Below are 20,177 nucleotides of genomic sequence, written 5' to 3'. Positions count from 1 at the left end.
GCCCCAGCTCCAGGCCGATGCCCCAGCTCCAGGTCGCTGCCCCAGCTCCAGGCCGCCGCGCCAGCTTCTGGTCCCGCAGTCGCTGCTCCAGGTCCCGCCGTCTCCGCTCCGGGCCGCTGCCCCAGCTCCAGATCCTGCAGTCTCCGCTCTGGGCCGCTGCCCCAGCTCCAGGCCGCCGCGCCAGCTTCTGGTCCCGCAGTCGCTGCTCCAGGTCCCGCCGTCTCCGCTCTGGGCCGCTGCCCCAGCTCCAGGCCGCTGCCCCAGCTCCGGGCCCCGCTGCATCAGCCCCAGGCCGCCGCCGAAAGCCAGAACGCCGCACCAGCAAGTCGGGCCACCGCTGCTCAGCCCCGAAGACGGCCAGCCTCTCGTTGGTAAGTCCTGGCTGGCTCTGCCTCCGGAGCCTCGGGGTCGGTCGCAGGCTGGAGGCCGCCAGCTCCGCCATTAGGCCTCAGCGCAGACGGAGGCAGAGAAGGGGGATACGACATGAAAAAGTCGCATTCCCCCGAAGGAAGGAGGCCCACCACTATTCACAGTCTAATGCACCCGTCCCACTTAGGAAACCTGAACGGAAACCTCTGGAGTCTTTGCGCCCCACCCAAGGTTTCCGTGCGTTTCCTGGAGGTTGCAGGTGGTTGCCAGGTAGTAGAAGCAGGTAGGGAGACTGACAAAAACCTCCGGGAACCGCACGGAAACCGTGGGTGGGGCGCAAAGTCTCCAGAGGTTTCCGTTCAGGTTTCCTAAGTGGGACAGGGGCATTACAGTCTGAAAAATAACCTTCCACCTTCATCCTCTGCTTCCTACAATCCAATTAGTTTGTTTTCCCTGGATCTTATGCGATCTAATCTTCCAGAGCAGCTTACCATTCAAAATCCCATCAAAGACCTTGCTGAAGTCCATATATACATCTATGTCCCCCCCTCATTAGCCTTTGTTGATTACTTCTTCAAAAAACTCAATTAAATCCATGAGCTGTGATCTCCCACGCACAAATCTAGTTGACTATCGCCAATCCGGACCTGTCTTTCTAAATTCATGTATATCCCACCCCTCCAGTAATTTACCAACAGATGATTGTCTTATTGGTCTATAGTTCCAGTCTTATTCATTTCTCAAGCCCTTCTAAAATAAAGCCACAACATTAGACACAGTCCTCACATCTGGCACCTCATTCTTGGCTAACAATGGGGCACACATCTCAGCCAGGCCAATTTCTGGTCCAGAAATTATCAATAGACAATAGACAATAGACAATAGGTGCAGGAGTAGGCCATGCGGCCCTTTGAGCCAGCACTGCCATTCAATGTGATTCAGGCTGATCATCCACAATCAGTGCCCCGTCCCTGTCTCCTCCCCATATCCCCTGACTCCGCTATCTTTAAGAGCCCTATCTAGCTCTCTATTGAAAGTATCCAGAGAACCGGCCTCCAACGCCCTCTGAGGCAGAGAATTCCACAGACTCACAACTCTGTGTGAAAAAATGTTTCCTCATCTCCGTTCTAAATGCCTTACCCCTTATTCTTAAACTGTGGCCCCTGGTTCTGGACTTCCACAACATCGGGAACATGTTTCCTGCCTCTAGCGTGTCCAAACCCTTAATAATCTTATATGTTTCAATAAGATCCCCTCTCATCCTAAATTCTAGTATACAAGCCCAGCCGCTCCATTCTCTCAGCATATGAGAGTCCCGCCATCCCGGGACCTAAGCTGCACTCCTTCAATAGCAAGAATGTCCTTCCTCAAATTAGGGGACCAAAACTTCACACAATACGCCAGGTGTGGTCACACTAGGGTCCTGTACAACTGCAGAAGGACCTCTCAACTCAACTCCTCTTGTTATAAAGACCAACATGCCATTCGCTTTCCTCACTGCCTGCTGTACCTGCATGCTTATTTTCATTGGTTACACAAAAAGGCTGGAGAAACTCAGCGGGTGCAGCAGCATCTATGGAGCGAAGGAAATAGGCAACGTTTCGGGCCAAAACCCTTCTTCAGACTGATCGGGGGCGGGGGTGGGTGGGGACAAGAAAGGGAAAAGGAGGAGTAGCCAGAAGGCTGGGGGATGGGAGGAGACAGCAGGAGGGCTGAGGAAGGGGAGGAGACAGCAAGGACTAACAAAATTGGGAGAATTCGATGTTCATGCCCCCGGGGTGCAGACTCCCCAAACGGAATATGAGGTGCTGTTCCTCCAATTTCCGGTGCTGCTCGCTGTGGCCATGGAGGAGACCCAGGACAGAGAGGTCGGAGGCGGAGTGGGAGGGGGAGTTGAAGTGCTGAGCCACCGGGAGGTCAGCTTGGTTATTGCGGACCGAGCGGAGGTGTTCGGCGAAACGATCGCCCAACCTCCGCTTGGTCTCACCGATATAGATCTGCTGACATCTAGAGCAGCGGACGCAATAGATGAGGTTGGAAGAGATGCAGGTAAACCTCTGTCGCACCTGGAACGATTGCTTGGGTCCTTGAACGGAGTCGAGGGGGGAGGTAAAGGGACAAGTGTTGCATCTCTTGCGGTTGCAAGGGAAAGTGCCCGGGGAGGGGGTGGACCGAGAGGGAAGGGAAGAATTGACAAGGGAGTTATGGAGGGAGCGGTCTTTGCGGAAGGCAGATATGGGGGGAGATGGGAAGATGTGGCGAGTAGTGGGGTCACGTTGGAGGTGGCGAAACTGACGGAGGATTACTTTTTGTATGTGACGGCTGGTGGGGTGAAAGGTGAGGACTAGGGGGACTCGGCCCTTGTTGCGAGTGCGGGGATGGGGAGAGAGAGCAGTGTTGCGGGGTATGGAAGAGACCCTGGTGCGAGCCTCATTTATGGTGGAGGAGGGGAACCCCCGTTCCCTGAATAGTGAGGACATTTCAGATGTCCTGGTGTGGAACGCCTCATCCGTGGAGCAGATGCGGCGTAGACGGAGGAATTGGGAGTAGGGGATGGAGTCCTTACAGGAAGCAGGGTGGGAAGAAGTGTAGTCCAGATAGCCATGGGAGTCAGTGGGTTTATAGTGTATGTCGGTTAGAAGTCTATCGCCTGCAATGGAGATAGTGAGGTCAAGGAATGGTAGGGAAGTGTCGGAAATGGTCCAGGTGTATTTGAGTGCCGGATGGAAGTTAGTGGTGAAGTGGATGAAGTCAGTCAGTTGTAAGACCGCTCCCTCCATAACTCCCTTGTCAATTCTTCCCTTCCCTCTCGGTCCACCCCCTCCCCGGGCACTTTCCCTTGCAACCGCAAGAGATGCAACACTTGTCCCTTTACCTCCCCCCTCGACTCCGTTCAAGGACCCAAGCAATCGTTCCAGGTGCGACAGAGGTTTACCTGCATCTCTTCCAACCTCATCTATTGCGTCCGCTGCTCTAGATGTCAGCAGATCTATATCGGTGAGACCAAGCGGAGGTTGGGCGATCGTTTCGCCGAACACCTCCGCTCGGTCCGCAATAACCAAGCTGACCACCCGGTGGCTCAGCACTTCAACTCCCCCTCCCACTCCGCCTCCGACCTCTCTGTCCTGGGTCTCCTCCATGGCCACAGCGAGCAGCACCGGAAATTGGAGGAACAGCACCTCATATTCCATTTGGGGAGTCTGCACCCCGGGGGCATGAACATCGAATTCTCCCAATTTTGTTAGTCCTTGCTGTCTCCTCCCCTTCCTCAGCCCCCCTGCTGTCTCCTCCCATCCCCCAGCCTTCTGGCTACTCCTCCTTTTCCCTTTCTTGTCCCCACCCACCCCCGCCCCCGATCAGTCTGAAGAAGGGTTTCGGCCCGAAACGTTGCCTATTTCCTTCGCTCCATAGATGCTGCTGCACCCGCTGAGTTTCTCCAGCCTTTTTGTGTAACCTTCGATTCTCCAGCATCTGCAGTTCCCTCTTAAACACTGCTTATTTTCATTGACTGATGAACAAGGACGCCCATATCCCGTTGTAGTTCCCCTTTTCCCAATTTGACACAATTTAAATAATAATCTGCCTTCTGTCACAGTGCAATGAGCAATTTCTCCGATGATCAAACTTTAATGATCTGAAGAGTAAATTTTGGCTTCTGCTCTCAGGTACTTTGCTCGAACATAAGACATAATCTAATTAAATATACAATGCCGGGGATCAAAGTTGATAGTGTGGCCACTGGGGCAAATGAGTGTGAGGATACTGCACATCAAATCCCATTCCTTCATTGAGTACAGGAGTTGGGACATTATGTTGCAGATGTACAAAATGTCAGTGGGGTTGCACTTGAAGTATCGTGTACAGTTTTGGTACCTTGCTATGGGAAAGATTTATGAGACTGTTGCAAGGACTCGAGGGCCTGAGTTATAGGGAGGGTTTGGGCAGCTAGGACATTATTCCTTGGAGCTTAAAAGGCTGAGAGGTGACCTTAAAGAGGTGTATGAGGGACATGGATAAGTACAATGTATAAAGTCTTTTTCCCAGGGAAGGAGAATCAATAACTAGAGGACATAGGTTTAAGGTGAGAAGGGATAGATCGAACAGGGACCTGAGTGGCAACTCTTCAAGCAGAGGTTGGTACATTATATGAAATAAGTTGTCAGAAAGAAATGTCAAGGTAGATACAATAACTACATTTACAAGACTTTTGAACAGATATAAGCAACAAAAGACTAAAGGGATATGTGGATGAACTTAGATGGAGCATCTTTGTTGGTAAAGATGAGTTGGGCTGAAGGTCCTGTTTTTGTGCTGCAAGACTCTGACTCCATAATAAGCACTAATGTCTGTTACACATGAAGTGAAACCAATCTCCTCTGCCTGCTGGAAACCTCTCCATCTCCTGCATATTCAGTTCAGTTTAGTTTACTATCACGTGCACCGAGGTACAGTGAACGGTTTTTGTTACATGCTAACCAGTCAGCAGAATGACAGCATGTCATTACAATCAATCCATTTACAATGTATAGATACATAGAAACATAGGAAAATAGGTGCAGGAGGTGGCAATTCGGCCCTTTGGCTGAGCATCTAAAATCCGCACCGCATTTCTGCTTTTTCCCTATATCCCTTGATTCTTTTAAACTTTTTAAAATCTCTTATCTCGACGGAGATGCAATTTTTTTTCCCGTATCATATCTCTGTCCGCACTGCGGCCTAACATCGAGGAGTTGGCGGCCTTTGCTGGCGACCGACTTCATGAGTTCCAGCCGCGGGAGCCTGCGAACTTACCATCGTGGAGCTCGCGATCCATGTTGGGGATCGACCTTGGAGCTCCAACATCAGGAGCCTGTGGACTTCAACCGTGGTTCTCGCGGTCCCTGGTTAGAGAACGACTTTGGGAGCTCCAAGGTGCAGGAGCTTCAACTGCCGTGTCGTGGGAGCTTTGACCAACCCGACGCGGGAACTTCAACTGCCCCGTCGCCAGTGCTTCAATCGCCCCGATGTGGGGCCTTCGACTGCCGGCTGCGGGAGCTCTGATCACCCCGACTGCAGATGGTTTGATTGGCCTGACCGTGGGAGAATAAGGAGTGAAGAAGATTGGACTTTATTGCCTTGAAGAATGTGAGGAATCCGCTGTGGTGGATGCTTATGTTAACTGTTATGTAGTTGTGTGTCGTGTTGCATTATTTTAGTATGGCTGTATGGTAATTCCAGTTTCACTGTACCTTAATCGGTACATGTGACAATAAACTGACCTTTGAACTTTTGAACTCAAATCCTCTCACAATGAAGGCCAACATGCTTCACTGCATGCTGTACCTGCAAGCTTACTTTCAGTGACTGATATACAAGCACACCCAGGTCTTGTTGAACCTCCCCTTCTCCTAATCTGACACCATTCAGATAATAATCTGCCTTCTTATTCTTGCCACCAAAGTGGATAACCTCACATTTATCCACATTATACTGCATCTGCCATGCTTCTGCCCACTCACCCAACCTATCTAAGTCATTCTACAGCCTCATAGCATCCTCCTCGCAGATCACACTGCCACCCAGTTTTGTGTGATCCGCATACTTAGAGATGTTACATTTAATTCACTCGTCTAAATCGTTAATGTATATTGTAAACAACTGGGGTCCCTGCGCCAAGCCTTGCGGCACCCCGCTAGTCACTGCCTGCCATTCTGAAAGGGACCAGTTAATTCCTAAAGTTTGTTTCCTGTCTGCCAACCAGTTCTCTATCCATGTCAATACCCTACCCCCAATACTGTGCTCTAATCTCTTGTGTGGAACCTTGTCAAAGCCTTTTTGAAAGTCCAGATACACCACATCCACTGGCTCTCCCTTATCCCTTCTACTTTTTACATCCTCAAAAAATTCCAGAAGATTAGTCAAGCATGATTTCCCTTCATAAATCCATGCTGTTTTTGACTGATCCTGTCACTGCTTTCCAAATGTACTGCTATAACATCTTGATCTACAATCGACTCAAGCATCTTCCCCACGACTGATGCAAGGCTAACTGGTCTATAATTTCCCGTTTTCTCTCTCCCTCCTTTCTTAAAAAGTGGGGTTACACTGGATCAGCTCCTATAGACTGGAGGGTAGCCAGAGTTGAGAGAGCATTGGTAAATGTTTACCAGTGCATCCATGATTTCTGGGGCCACCTCCTTTACTCTGGGATGCAGACCATCAGGCCCTGGGGATTAACCTGCCTTCAGTCCCAACAGTTTACCTAATGAGCCTGTCCCACTTACGCAACTTTTTCGTGACTGCCGGCACCCGTCATAGGTCGCTGAAAATTTTCAACATGTTGAAACGTGACCAGAAAGACGCTACGACTCTTTGGGCGACTGACGAGAGTACTCACGACCATACAGGCGACAGCCTGGCCACATGTCGCGGGGTGAAGTCTGTATGGTCGTGAGTAGTCGCCCAAAGAGTCGTACCTTGTTCTGGTCGCCACTGGATTTTCAACATGTTGAAAATTTTCGGAGACCTGCTGCGACCATGACGGGTGCCGGCAAGTTGCCGAAAAAATCGCGTAAGTGGGACAGGCCCATAACACCATTTTCTGACTAATGTGGATTCCCTTTAGTTCCTTCCTCCCACTAGATCCTCGGTCCCCTCGTATTTCTGGGAAATTGTTTGTGTCTTCATTAGTGAAGACAGAACTAAAGTACTCATTTACCTGTTCTCCCATTTCCTTATTTCCCATTATAAATTCACCTGTCTCAGATTGTAAGGGACCTACATTTGTCTTCAATAATCTTTTCCTTTTTACATACCTAAAGAACTCCTCTGTTGAGTTCTGAATTTTTCACAGTCCTCCGGTTTGCTGCTTTTTTTGGCCAATTTATATGCCTTTTCCTTGGATTTAATACTATCCTTGATTTCTCTCATTAGTCGCGGTTGAGCCGCCTTCCCCGTTTTCTTTTTTCACCAGACAGGGATGAACAATTTTTGGAGTTCATCCATGCGGCCTTTAAATCTTTGCCATTGCATCTCCACCATCAACCCTTTAAGTATAATTTGCCAGTCTATCCTAGCCAATTCCCATCTCATATCTTCAAAGTCTCCTTTCTTTAAGTTCAGGACCCTAGTCTCTGAATTAACCATGTCACTTTCCATCCTAATGATAATGACAAGGGAATAACGTTTAGTCAGCAAAGTTTGGTCAAGGATAGTCTGAGGGACACCAGCGATGGATAGTAGTTCAGCAGTTCATTCATGTGCATGTCTAAAAGCCTCTCAAATGCCACTATTTTACTTCGGAGTCACGTGAGTGACTACGTGAAGACCCCGCCGGCACGCATGCGCGACATAGAGTCTCACGCAGTGCAACAGCGACGGGTTTAAAAAGTTTAAAGTTTAAAAAGTTTAAAAAGTTTAAAAACGGGACCTCCAGGTAAGTAAACTTACTCTGAGGTCGTATTTTGGAATCCTTGTTCTGCTTTATCATTACAGCAATAATGAACAAGGGAAGACAGACATAGAAGGTCGTACCCCGTCCGACTACGATGGCCCAGGAGGGTCCTAGCAGTGGGGGGCGATCGGCGGCACCTGGACCGCACACGCTGCGGTCTACAGTCACCGACGAAATCTCTGTACAGCCGAGCTCAGCGCCACTAGCTGCACAGCTCGAACAACCGCAGCGGGCTGGAGGCAAGGCTAAACAGAAGTCGGTCTGGCCGGTTTACTCGGATGAGTCCGGTACGGAAGACTCACCGCCCGAGAGCGGCAGAGGTGACCGTTTGGGCCGCATGGAAAGGCTCATGGAGCAAATGCTCCTGCGGGACTTGCCCAGGGAGATGGGGAAAGCCCGCCAAGGGAATACAAACACTCCCGCTACAGTGCATCACCAAGCACTGGCCATCGCATCACCCTCAGCAGAGGGGAGCATTGGCGACCAGGGCTGGGCTGGTCAAGAACAGGGGTCAGTGGCTGAAGAACACGATAGCATGCTGGGGGTACAGGAACAGGAAGAGCTGCTGGGAGTGGTAAACTGCTACGCTGTAACACTGCGAGCGGGACAGCCGTTACAGCCCAAACTGGCGGCTAGTATTGAATTGTTTCTTTAATCCACTCCAAGAACAGGTAGTCAATGAGGCGATGGAACTATACACGCCTCCCGAAAACTGCATATCGCTCAATGTACCAGCTGTTAACAGCCAAAACTGGGGGTACATTGGGCTGGGTATCCGAACCCAAGAACTCAAATTACCAAAAATACTAAAGCTCCTGACGTCGGCTATAACTTCGTACGCTCGTTCCGTGGGCGGGGTCGACATGACAAATAATCAACAAGACACCCTGGCTCTGCTGTGCAACACACAGCATGAGATCAACAACCTCCGGATGGAGGTCATAAGACCTGCCCTCAACCCAAAATTCGCAGGACTGTGTAAAACGCCAACTCACAACCACAGATCCTGCTATTTGGCAAAGATCTACCAAAACAAGATCTGGATGAGGAGTCCAAGGCGCTTGGACTCATGAGGGCAGGTCCCGAAACAAGCAAGACGACGCAACCCAGACGGCAGTACCCCTACGCATCCACCAGTAGGCGTCTACTTCATGGTACTGGTGAAAGCATGGGGTCCGCATATCATCCCCGGAAGTCTTTTTCAGGACAGGGCCCAGAGCGGACCCCATGGAAGATGCGCCACCCCCACACAGCACCACCCCGACAGACAAAGAGCCGGAAGCCCAAGAAGTGAACATTCTACCAATAACAATGGAGGTAGGTGGGTCTGGTTCCTTCCAGTACATAAAAGGTGCAGACCCTTTACTAACAGGGGGGAGATTACACCTGTTTTTGGAAGCATGGAGGACTATCACTCTTGACAATTATATACGAAAAAATATTCAAGGATACAAAATTGAATTCATTCAAAAAAGTATGCCACCAGTTCAGCATGCACCCCAAAGGGAATTTACCCTCTCACTAAAAGAAAAATGCGAGGAACAAGCAGAACTGGTGAGACTACATACAAAGGGGATCATAGAGAAATCAAAACATTGCCCTTTGGAATTCGTATCAAATATATTTACTAAAACCAAAAAAGATGGTGGATGTCGCATCATCATTGACTTAATGACATTGAATACTTTTGTCAAGTATATACACTTTAAAATGGAAACATTTGCTACTGCCAAACAATTGATTTCCAAAGGATACTTTATGGCATGCATCGACTTAAAAGATGCATATTATTCAGTATCCATTCATAAGGATCATCGTAGATACCTAAAGTTTAACAGGATGGGGCAACAATGGCAGTACAAATCGTTGCCTAATGGTCTAACATCAGCCCCAAGAATGTTTACCAAGATATTAAAACCAGCCCTGGCAATACTAAGGAAACAAAAACATATTGTCATGGCATATCTTGATGATATTTTGATAATAGGCAAAACCCTGGAATTAGCTAATTCAGCAGTATTAGCTACTAAACATTTATTTGAAACTTTGGGATTTGTCATACATCCAGATAAATCTAAGTTGACGCCATCCACAACTATGGACTATCTGGGATTCACAATTAACTCAGTCCACATATCTAACGTTGCCAAAAGAAAAAGCAGCAGAATTGGCACAAGCCTGCAACAAATTAATGGTTACCAATCAACCAACCATTCGACAATTGGCAAGAGTAATTGGGAAATTAGTAGCAGCATTTCCAGCTACCCAGCTTGGACCTTTGCATTATCAAAACTTACAAAGAGCAAAGGTGCAAGCGTTAAAACAACATGCAGGTCACTTTGACCGAACCATGAAATTACCAACTAAAGCAATATCAGAGTTACAATGGTGGAAAGAGAACATTTGGCATAGTTCCAGTCCCATCATTATCAATAATCCAACATTGACTATACAAACAGATGCTAGTGCTCAAGGCTGGGGAGCAACTAATACTATATCTAGTACGGGTGGTAGATGGAATACTCAAGAATCATCACTACTACAGACACTGGGTATAAACTATTTGGAAATGTTGGGTGCGTTCTATGGGTTAAAAGCTTATTGTTCAACTATGCACCATTTGCATGTCCGCTTACAGATTGACAATACCACAGTGGTGGCCTATATTAATCATATGGGCGGGATAAAATCGATATCATGTGATAATCTGGTCAACACAATCTGGCAATGGTGTGTCGACAGACATATTTGGCTATCAGCAACTTACCTACCAGGTAAAGCTAAATACAGTGGCAGACACCAGGTCACGCAAATTCAATGATAACACCGAATGGATGTTAAACCCCAAAGCATTTGCTGAAATTACAAAGCAATATGGAACACCAGATATCGATCTCTTTGCATCCCGACTGAATCACCAGGTATCAACATATGTCGCTTGGGAACCAGACCCTGAGGCAGCGGCGATGGACGCATTCTCGCTGAACTGGGGGAAACTATATTTCTATGCCTTTCCCCTTTCTGCTTCATCAGTCAAATACAACGCAAAATACAGATGGACTCTGCTTCAGGTATTTTGGTAGTACCCGACTGGCCTACACAGCCATGGTTCCCAGTGGTCCTTGACAGGGTCATTGAACCACCCATGACCATCCCCAGCAGACCAAATCAGAGCTGCCAAGGAAAGGTTGAGGAGCAAGTTCTCAGCAAATGATTCTTCTTCAGTGTGGAAGGGCTTGTAAGAAATCACAAGCTACAAGAGGAAACCCCCCCCCTCCTTGAACAATCGTCAGCTGACCAACGACCTGAACGGGTTCTACTGCAGTTACGATAAACAGAAACTTAACCCTGGTAACCCCAACCAACACTTCACACTTACTCACAGTTTGACTCCAGTTTGAAAAGACCTGACCCTTCCCCACCTACTCCTCCCCAATCACCACTTCACACCTACTTAAAGCATGACTCCAGTTTGCAAAGACTGGACCCTTTACCACGCACCCCTGTCCAATCACCACTTAACACCCACTTACAGCCGGGTTTCGCCCCGGTGGTGTAAATTTTCTTGTAAGTTACGTTAAAACGGCAAAAAAGGCTGATTTGGGCACTCAATTGTGAAAAAGGCATTATCTTCCTGAAATCATAAAAAAAAGGCATGAAAAGGCACATGGCATTCATGGAAAAATCCTGGCTCTAGTCATGACACACCTACTACAATACCTCAACGCAACCGAAAATCCCCGAGGGAGAGAAAAGGCTCCGGGTCAGCTACAAAAAGCCACATGGTCGGGTGTCGGTACAAACCATCTTTAGATGGCTCAAACAGGTATTGGGAGCTGCTGGGGTGGATACTGATATTTACACATCTCACTCCACCAGGGCAGCATCTACATCGGCGGCTAACAGAATGGACGTGCCATTAGACCACATCCTGGCAACAGCGGGGTGGTCCACAGAAAGAACTTTCCAGGCGTTCTACAGTAAGCCGATTGTAAAACCTGTGTCATTTTGCAGAGAGGATTTTAGACTCTGCAAATATATAATTTAAGCCCGGGGGAGCGTTATTTTCTTTGTTATTGTTTAAAATAAATATCGTTATTGTTTTATAAAACAGATTCATGTTTAATTACGATAACATATTTCCTCCCTTGGATGACTTCGGCAGTGAGTGAAGCATGGACTGTTACACGGTTTGAAATCACAGAGCTTTAAAATCTTCACATAGTCACTCACGCGACTCCGAAGTAAAATAGTAAGATTAAACGAGAATTTACCAGTTTGAAGTTTGATCTTAATTTTATGAGGAGTTACGATGAGGGATTACGTGCCCTCCGCTCCCACCCTCAATTATAAAGATCAACTGGTATCTTAGTTCTCCTTATCTTTACTATGTTTATTTCAATTACTGTGTTTTCTGTGATTCCACACCGCTGCTTTGAAGAATGTCGCGCATGCGTGCTGGTGGGGTCTTCACGTAATCCCTCATCGTAACTCCTCATAAAATAAAGATCAAACTTCAAACTGGTAAGTTCTCGTTTAATCTTACTATCGTATCTGCTTCCTCCACCACCCTTGGCTGTGGGTTTTAGGCACCTACCACTTGCTGCAAAAATATGTGCCCTGCACACCTCTGTTAAATGTTCCTCCTTTCATTCTCATTGAAGCTTCCATTAAAGTTATGAGTGCTGTTATGGAGATTTGGACTGTGCATTTTCAAGTGGAAACTAGTGACATTATGACCTTAGGTAATCTGGCAAAACAGGAATCACACATTTCATCAATCTGTCCTTCAGTGGGCCAGCTGGTTGCTGAGGTCTGCCTGGGCCTCGATGACAGGATTCCTGCCCTGACTGTTTGCCATTTCTTTGCATTTTTGATGTTTTCTTTCACTTAGCCAGCCTTAACCACTGAAATCCAGGCCAAGTCATATTCAGATACCGCCCTCCCAGGCCATCTGCATTCCTTTTATGAGTTGGGAGCCTCTAATCAACCATGATGTAGCCAAAGGGATGCTCCTTTTATAAGGGAAATTCTGTGCAAAGGCATACAGTAGAATAGGATGAAAGCAATATACTGGATTCATTTTTCAAGCAAACAAAAAGCAGATGCTGCAAAAACAAAGGAAAATAGAACTTATGGACTTATCTTGGGCAGCATGTCTAGAGAAAACAATTGTTAATATTTAATTATGATGACCTTTCATCATAGGAATTGTTTTGATTATTGACCCAAAACATGCACTGTTTCTTCTTCCACACATGCTATCTTAAGCATCTCCAGCAGTTTCTGTTTTTATTATAAGCTAAGATGTTTACTTTTACATACATTATTTAACTACATTCATATTGGGCATGAGTTTTTATTTTTTTGCTAAGGGATAGATGCAATGGTTCAATAACAAGGGAAAAGTAAGAGGTGGGGGCTGTTGGGGATGGATAGGTTGATGGTGCTTGGGTTGCTCACTAGAGCATGGTTAGATGGTGCTCTAAGAGATAAGACTTTTGCCTTCCCATCACAGTGAGGAGGTGTTGGAGATTCACTGTGATGGATGTTTGTGTAAATTGTGTTAAGTGTGGGTCTTGGTTTTTTTTTGCAATGTTAAGACTGGAGGAATGCAATTGCATTCAAACCAAGCTGTTTGAATTGACAATAAAAGGCACTCTATTCTATCTTCGATGGATCCTCTGTTCCTCTTCCTCAACTAGCTGCTTTGTCTTCCTTCTTCTTGTGCTCCTATTCTTCAGCATGTGACAAGGAGTGCAAGTGGAGAGGATATGCAAAATCCAGCACGCTACCATAAGTTGACCACTGCAGTGTTCTTCTGGAAGAGAATACTTTGGAAGAGATGCTTGCGTACAGTGAAGGCAATATTATCTATGGTATTGTAGACATGTTGCACACACAATCATGGGTTCCTGTTTAGAATTATGAGCCACAAAGGACTAAATTTATTACCAAGTAACCACCATTTGATGGGTCAGAGAGACACGGAAGAAGACTGCAGAATGGAAGAGGCTGCTGCCAATAGTCCCAGATCAGATGGATAATGTGAAAATTAAATCCCTTTAATTTCATTAAAATAGCCAAGTTAACATGAGGTGCAGAAAAAGGAATCAACCTGTTTCACAGCACCGTGCAGCATAGGAGAGCCTGCAATCTGTGCAAATCTTAATTTCCATTTCACTGTTAGTCTCTCTGGTGGGAAGAAATGATTCTGAACTGTTTCTCTTTGTGTGGAGCGCCCCAGTGGCATCTCTTATTACGTTGGTGCCCTGTAGATTGGATGATGGAAGTCGTATATCTAGAAGCCGCCTGGAATGAACCAGACATGTAAAGGTTTCCGCTGCGATCGCAGGAGTAGTTGCATTTGTAGGTAGATTTCAGACACAATCTCAAGTGTAAAGCAATTAAATCCTTGGTCCTTGCTGAAAATGGTGTAAAAGGAACTGCTCCCTAAGGACCAACAGCAAATTTGGTCTCCTGTTAAGAGCTTTGCGCCCCCTCCTTCTCTTTCCTTTACTAGCAGCTGGACCTGCTGTGTCTGACCTTTCTTCATTCTCTCAGTCATACTCAGTTCCCAGAGGAGAGCCTACCAGTCATTTAGAAGCAATATCCTCTAACATAACCTTCCATAACGAAGAAAATGTACTTCAGCACCTTCCAAGCCATAAAATTAACTGACAGAAAAAAACAATCCAGCAAACAAACTACACAAAGTCACAACCTGTTTTAATAGCACTGGTGGCAGCTCTTTTATTTTTCTTGATGCACACTTAGCTGTTCAAGATTAAGCCGGGTGTTGGGTGAAGCATGAATTTGTGAAGTGGCAACATTGCACATGGATTTGCATTATGATTTGCATTATGATCTGCAAACTAATGTCACAACTTATTGCTAAAAGTGTGCCCGTGTGTTTTTTGGATGAAAGGTAGTCATGAACTATCTCAAATAAAATGTGTGCTTCAGAGGATAGTTTAGCTTTAACCCTCTCTGGGGTACAAGTCCCGCACTATATTCAGCAAGCTATCAGTTACATTGGGGGCCACACATCCAAACGTGTACTTCTATTTTCAAGTGAAATAATCCCTGGTAAAATACATGTCAGAAAAACAATTCACTGCAAGCGCCAAACTTAAAGCATAGAAGATGAAAATAACTTTATTCCAGGGCTACATTACATACTTAGACAATGACCTATTTAAAAGTGATGATTTTCTAAGTAATTACGCTAAACAATGAAGTGTTGGAGGAACTCTGGGTTAGGCAGCATCTATGGGGGCGGGGGGGAAATGGACAGACAACATTTCAGGTCGGAACCCTATTTCAGTCTGAATCATAGAAAGCAAGAGATGGGGAAAGGAAATGAAAAAACTCAAGTAGGTTGGTACTAAATTAGTTTAAAATTGCTTGTACATTTCCACCTTTTTAAACCTAGAACTGTCCACAGGGAAATATGCCATTCCTTCTAGTGCTGTCATTGGTAGAGTTCTTGTTTTTTTAGCACTTTATCCCATGGCTTCATAAATCCTCCAATTTCCTGTGTGTGTTTATGGAACGTGATCTAGTTATCTGACTTTCAAAGAATATTCATTTTTAGATATCACAGTGCAAACATGGTTTGAATAAATGTTCTTATTAATCAATTTCAAAAAGCAAAATGGGTTGACATATGATTAAAAAAAAAAGTCTGAACACTATGTACCATTATTAATGCATAAATAGGCGACAATGTGTGGAAAGGAATACAATAGTTTTTGGCATGAAATTGCATGGAGCTACTGCATTTGTAACACCTGGTTGCCTCCCTGGTAGGTTCCAACCTGGATGAAGTCTCCAGTGCAAAGTTCACACAAATAGATGGATTAACGGGCTCCTCATCCAGTCCTCGCGCTTCCTTGCCCCCGTCCACTGTCCGGCCACAAAGTGGCGGTCAGTATTGTCTTTTGGTCATTAGAGGACCCCCCTATATGGGGTCCTGGGGTGGAGCGTACTGCACTGAGGATTCCCGTGCAACCCGTTTCTCTCCCAGTTCACAGTCTCGCCAGCCGCCTGCCACTTTTGCGGGCTGGAAGAGTGGGTGTTCCACGTGTATATGGAGTGTGTGAGGCTGCAGCCCTCGTTCCGAAACCTAAAGGGGTTGCTCCTTGCCCTCTGGCTGCACTTCACACCCACCATCCTCATCTTTGGACACCCTGTGCGTAGGGGAGTGGGTAGGGCCTAAGATGTCCTGGTTGGATTGCTCCTGGACATGGCCAAGCTGGCCATCCGCGAGTCACACGCCAGCCGGAAGAGGGTTCTGCCTGAGCCAGCTGCCTGCCCCTTTTCTGGAGTTACATCCACGCCTGGGTGGTACTAGAGAGGGAACTAGGCGCTTTCCATGGGCACCCTCAGGGATTCCCGGGACCGCTGGGCACTGCGGGTGGTGGAATGCATCCTTGGCAAGGATTGTAATATAGTTGTTTAAGAGTGTAACATTTAAGAATATTTGTATAGATAATTGGGTGATTTTGTATTATGCTGGGGGGCTTGTTTGGTAATGTTTTTTTTATCGTATTACAATAATTGATTAAATTGTTTTTTAGTTAAAACAAAAAGAATGGATTGACCAGATTGGCAGCACAATGCCTAATTGGTTGATAATCATGCCTAAATGGTTTGTCAGGCAGGTCAGCTTCAAAGCGTTAGCGTATCCATGATAATGTCAAACATTTAAGAACTATTTAACGTAGTATTAAAAATGAAAAGCAAATTATTATGAACACTGGAAAACAATGCATTTAAAGAGCTTAGTTAAATCAAAAGTGTAAATTACCTATAATGTATCTAACCCCCTCGCTACCATTCCACGCCATTGGAATGAATTATGTCACTGACTCCGTGAAAGGTTTAAATTGGTTCAGGTGCGTCGGTCAGATTTTCCAACATAAATACAGGGAAATTGAATAAGCTTGTGATCTACCATGGAATCCCTTGAGTGGTCCAATGCATGGAACCGGTTGTGTGGAAGTAGTGAATCTTTATATAGCTATGAAGGCAAAATCTGGCAGTTCAGCACAGAACAGCTGGCTTATTAGTGAAGTTTCATGCCAATAATTCATCTCCCTTTGCAGTCCTTGTGCTCTTTATTTCTCAATCCTGTAATTTTGGGGCTTAAAATGATACATCATTTGCCCACAGGCGCAATGACGTATCAGCTGCTCTGTTGCCCTCACAGTATCATTATTAGTTCACATTTACGCACGCCGTACAGTGCAAAATAATTTTGAGCTGAACATTGTACGAAGTCGTCCAACAAACCAAATGTTTTTCCTGGTAAATTCAGTCTCCTTAAACTTTATTTTTAAAGCAAAATCATGACTTACTACATTGCTGTACTTTCTTTAGGCGATGTGAGGATGTTCTTAACATAGCAAAATATTTATTTTTCTCCTTCACACTAATTTACATTCACAGCACCAGTCTGTCAGGAAGCTGCAGTAACTAATTTTGTTTCCATATCATTAACAGAGCAACAATCTATTCACTGTGTGCGACTGACATTCCCATATTCTGATTGGCTAATAAAACCCCAGCCTATCATTGAGCCAGAGGCCAATAAAAATGCTTTACCAGCTGGACACAATTTGCACAAAAAAAGGAACCTGCTTCCTTGCAGTTACAAGTGATAAAATTGACTAATATAACAATTCTGGCCGTAATCACCCCTATAAAACAACATTGCAGGCATGTACTTCATAATAATCATTTCCAGACTGGAGATAACAAAAGCTTTCATTTTGATCCATTACTGACCTCTGCTGCAGGGAAAAAATTAGAAACTCTGCTGTTCCAGTCATATATTCTCTTCCCTCTCCCAGATGGATTGCTGCACCAATCCCATGGAAAAGCCAGTGGCACAACAGCAACACACACAACCTTTGTCCGTAACCAGCGATTTATACTACTACTTAAAAACACACAATTATTTTACTGTTGCAAATCACGTTTACACTGGTTGAATAAGGAGCTCCTAAAAATTCGGGTAATATAGTAAAAAAAAACACAATCTTCATTCAGGTACTGGTTACACATCATTCCCTAGTTTTATTTCTGAATCTTTACACCAGCACACAAAGTCAACGTGACCTCCACCACGTTCAATGTCTACAATCCCTGCATACAAGTCACCTAATCAGTACCATTGGATCATTGCTAATGAATGAAATGACACATTGCTCAGGATTGTTAATGAGAAGTAACAAGGACATGCCAACATGTGAAAAATGCTTAGCTGATAAATGATTGAAAGGGGAAAATGTGTGTTTCCACATGTAACCGGTCTACAAGTATTTCTGAAGTCATTTCAGCATGTTGGAAGGTAGGGGAGAAGGGATTTTTTTTCACGTTGCTAAGGTCTGGGATGTTAATTAGACTTCCTGGCCTGGAGCCTCAACCAGGCTACGGTTGGATTTATTCAACGTGATTCATCTGAAATTGGCCAAACCAGCACAAGTAAAAATCACCACTTTTCAAGTGCCAATTATGTTTAGCATAAATCAATTTTCTTAAATCTTTAGGAGGGTTTGAAAAACATCGTGCTGGAAGCAGCTCTTCCCACAAAACTGACTGATTCCAGATTGAATTAATTACCGTGGCTGGTTTCTGCTAATTGCACTCCTTTGTTGGCCTTCAAGAAAGCTTTTAAAATTAAGCTCTTTCTTTTCAGTGAAAAGGCACTAATTGTGACATTTTAAAAGCATTTGAATGTTTTCTTAACATTAAGAAAATGATTACCGTACACCTTATTACCACTATTAGCTCTCTTTATCAAGGGATTTACAATTATTTAATAAACGTGTTATTTAGAAGAGGTAAATTACATTGCTTTTTGTTGTAATAAATCTATTTTTAACTATACTAATAAATAGTGCATTGTTTCATACCAGATGATACATATGGTGTATGAGTGGGAATTGTGGCCAAATTGCTAACCATTTACCCACTGTGAAAGTCAAGACCCTTAGGATTCCTGGACGAAAACAGAATCCTGACATCACTGGCAGAACATCACCAGTGATATTCTGACTGCACCCCATTAGTTTCCTGGCTACAGCCAGCAGTTTTGTTGAGGAATCTGGCCAGTGGATCTGGGGCAGAAACCGCTAACCCACTCTCTTGAACGGAGAGGACAGACTGTGAGTAAAAAGTATAAGCACTAAACTAATTAACATCTGGTTTAGTGTTTTATAATGGTTAATTGACCAAGTATTTTTTAGAGAATTTTGCATTAATTTCAATTATTTTTTAATTTTCAATGCATACAGTAAGGTTTTATTAATTTAATTAATTGTAATATTTTTTGAGTGGTGTTTTCTGAGTGCCAGGAACATTCTGAAGTACTCAACTTCACAGGTTTGAGAGCTGCAGGGCATGCTTACCCCACCATGTTGTGAACAGGGCTGGTGTGGGCCATGTAAATGAGACCATTGTATCAAGGGAGGTGCGCAGACTCTTGCCAGTTTGAATTCAGACTTTACTAGCCAGGAGGCTGACATCAGCACATCTATATGATGTGACCATGTCAAGTGTGGGTGGCTTGCTGCTGGTAGCAATTTCTGGCATAATATTTCTTAAACCTACTGCCATTCAGGATGCAATCCGCATCTGGGTCAACAAAGCATTACATTGCACTTCATCATTTCAATAACTGAGATTTCAAAAGTACTTCATCAGCTGAGCATCATCCAGAGGTTATGAAAATGCTTCATCAGTGCAAGTCTTTCGATTTCAGAGTTGAAGAAAATTTGCTTCCACTCCAGGTCTGTGGGGTTTGGGGTAGCAGCTGGGATTTGCAACATCTATTCCAGATGGCACATGAGAAGGTATTTGACAGGGAGACTTTATACATAAATTGTGAAGTACTACATTCCTTCATGTGGAAAGTATACAGTTAATGGCAAGACCTTAACGGCAATAATGTACAGAGGGAACTTGCCGTCCAAATCCATATCTCCCTGAAAGTGGCAACACAAATAGATAGAGTGGTTAAGAAGGCATATGGTATGCTTGCCTTCATTTGTTGAGGCATTACGTATAAGAGGCAGGGTGTAATGCAGCTTTATTGGATTTTGATTTGGTCATATTTAGAGTAACGCATGCAGTTCAGGTTGCCCCCATTACAGGGAGAATGTTGAGGCTATGGTAAGGGTGAAGGAGGTAAACAAGGAAGCTGCCTGGATTAGAAGGTATTAGCAATATGGAGAGGTTGGACAAACTTGGATTGTTTTCTCTTGAATGTGTGGGTGGGCAAGAGCTTGGAGAAAAGACGGGGGAAGAGCCATGGGGGAGAGGGGAGTATCGCGGGGGAGGGGGCAGGAGCCAGCGAGGGGGACCCGAG

The 20,177-nt window shown here is 45.2% G+C and overlaps 1 protein-coding gene and 1 long non-coding RNA gene across 9 annotated transcripts in view; one reads left to right on the top strand and one right to left on the bottom strand.

The window, feature by feature from the left end:
- The window catches only part of dclk2a (doublecortin-like kinase 2a), a 313,388-nt gene that overhangs the window by 133,383 nt on the left and 159,828 nt on the right, over positions 1–20,177 (bottom strand). The window lies entirely within an intron of this gene.
- The window catches only part of LOC129703928 (uncharacterized), an 86,817-nt gene continuing 85,462 nt past the window's right edge, over positions 18,823–20,177 (top strand). Inside the window, exons 1-2 of the long non-coding RNA XR_008724650.1 lie at positions 18,823–18,975; positions 19,572–19,662. This is a non-coding gene — a long non-coding RNA (uncharacterized LOC129703928). The remainder of the gene's footprint in view (positions 18,976–19,571; positions 19,663–20,177) is intronic.

The sequence above is a fragment of the Leucoraja erinacea genome, chromosome 1, assembly GCF_028641065.1.
Source record: "Leucoraja erinacea ecotype New England chromosome 1, Leri_hhj_1, whole genome shotgun sequence".
Classification (NCBI taxonomy): domain Eukaryota; kingdom Metazoa; phylum Chordata; class Chondrichthyes; order Rajiformes; family Rajidae; genus Leucoraja; species Leucoraja erinaceus.
The sequence above is the reverse complement of the archived record's forward strand: the minus strand, read 5'-3'. Positions and strand labels throughout refer to the sequence as shown.